We start from the raw sequence: 2434 nt of genomic DNA, 5'->3' as shown, positions 1-2434 counted from the left end.
TACAAAGACGTGACTAGTCGAATAGCTATAGTAATGTAGAATAGATAAAAAGTGCACACTAATCGTGTAACTAGCAGAACTAACTAACGAAATAAATGCAAGATTAGCGCTTTTATAATGTAAGAAGCACTGTAGGAGGAAATTATTCCTAAAACACGAATGACTATTAAGAATAGCTTGATTCTACATAAGGGTAATTCTACGATATAATCAAGCTAGAGTATAAGAGATTTCCACAGTATGAATAGTTAAATGTAGATTATACAAACAAGGAGTTATATTATAGTTTATGTGGAAATTAACTTTACTAAGAATAGACTGTACCGTATTTAGAAGCATACACTACAATAATAAAACAGCTGAAACTCTAATTAGTATCCGGAAAATTTCAGTGTCCTTAGCGCTATGTAATCATCGATCTAGCTTAAAATTTGAATCCAACATTCAAAATAATATCAAACTAATACAATGTTTAAGATTCAATTATAATATCGTTATAACCTAGTTAATCGGTTATGTAGGGTACGAGTATTACAATGCATCAGTATACCGCGAATTGATAATATTTATCTTGTATTTTCTTAAAAGAACAGGCCGAAGATGTTCTAAGCTCTTAAAATCTCTACTAATTAATTAATATATAGAAGCCTAAGCCATACTAAAATTCCTCTAGACACAGTTGCTTCCATACTATCCAAGAAATTTGGATATAGGAATGTGTATGTTGCAGCTTTGAAAATTCGAAATCATAAGAATCTATACAAGATTATATAACATCATCAGATCGCAAAAAATTATTGAAGATTAACGCGTATAAATTCTCGCGATTAATAGGATCCTAGCTGGGCTTGCAATTAAATCTCCTGACGTGCTGTTCAAAGTTTTAACGGGCGCCATAAGATTGTTCGTACCTACTTATAGAATCAATTTTGCCTTTACAGCTTGATAGTAATAGTTTTTTTTTATACGTAGGGATCTTGAAAATAACGAGGTCGAAGGAATCGATCAGCAATCGCTACTGCCATTGCACTCGCTTCGTATTCTGTAAGTTTTCTTAGTCGTTATACCGCCCTTTTGATTAAAGATGAGCTTATATTAGCTTTAGCATCTAATCTTCATGCTTTTGTATCATCGATAAATGACATGCGAATAAATGAATGCTGCAAACAGAAGGCTTGCGGGTAATCGATTAAGAGATAAAGACTATGCCACATTACTAACACTAACGGGTCTCGAATATCTGTAAGTTTATTACAACTCCCTTAGTTAAATTAACTATATAATCAAAATTTCTATTATTGCAGAATAGCTGCAGCTTAAAACAAAATATAAAATCTATTCCATACTCTAGATTAGATTTTGATCTATGGTATAAAATTGTAGTAACATTTATTTCTGATCCTTAGTATCCTAGTAATTAAAAAATGTTAGCATTTATATTATTCCTGTTACTATAAATTCTAGATCTCTGTCTAGAAATAAATTGGTGAATGTATGTATTGAACCAGAATTCAATGTTTCTTTGACGAAATTAAAAGCTCTGTAAGTAAGAAATCATTGCTATTATTTGTCGTACATGATGTCGATCATTCAGTTCATTTTTACACGTAGTTTTAATTATTTACATGTGACTTACACAAATAATAAATAAGTAAATGTGCATGCAAAATTAAAGGCAATGTTATCATAGCTATAACCAGTTATGGTAATCGTTATTTAGAAGTTATATTCAAGATACAATTAGCTTTTCTATCTTCCTATTGAACAGATACATTACTTCTTAGAAATATTAACTGTATCTAATGAGTACTTTATCAACAGTATAGATATTTATTTTGATTTTTAAAAGCTAGACTAGACATAACTATTCGTTAAACAGCTATTAGTTGCTGTATACAGGCCATGAAAGTTGATAGTTTTCAAAGTGAATATTTCCCACAGGAATCTAATACCGATTTGGAATAGCAGTTTGTAGATAAGCGTCATATTTTGTCGACTGACTCCTTTTTCCTAATCTTATTAATACGCTATTTAGGGACTTAGACGATAACAACATTTATAAATTAGATGCCAACTGTTTCAACATTTTCCACTTATTAATAAACCTGTACGTAAGCATGTAACGAATAAGATTTTATGTAGATAATATGGTAAATCTATTCAATAGGGCTTCCTATAACACTCAAGTATTAATCTAATTTAATAATTTGAAAAACTATACAATTTCAAAATAAATTAATAACTAGCCAGCTATGATTCATCCTTCAGTAAGGCTTAACTTTTTTTGCAGGAACTTAAGAAATAATCCAATAATTCAATATAAGGGAGACTCTTTTTATGGTCTGTCAGATTTAAGAATGATGTAAGTATTAAAAAAGCATATATACTCAATTATATACCAAAGTTCAGTCTATAAGATTATCAAATTATGATA

This window comes from Trichoplax adhaerens, genomic scaffold (genome assembly GCF_000150275.1).
Source record: "Trichoplax adhaerens TRIADscaffold_22 genomic scaffold, whole genome shotgun sequence".
In the NCBI taxonomy this organism is placed as follows: Eukaryota; Metazoa; Placozoa; class Uniplacotomia; order Trichoplacea; family Trichoplacidae; genus Trichoplax; species Trichoplax adhaerens.
The sequence above is the reverse complement of the archived record's forward strand: the minus strand, read 5'-3'. Positions refer to the sequence as shown.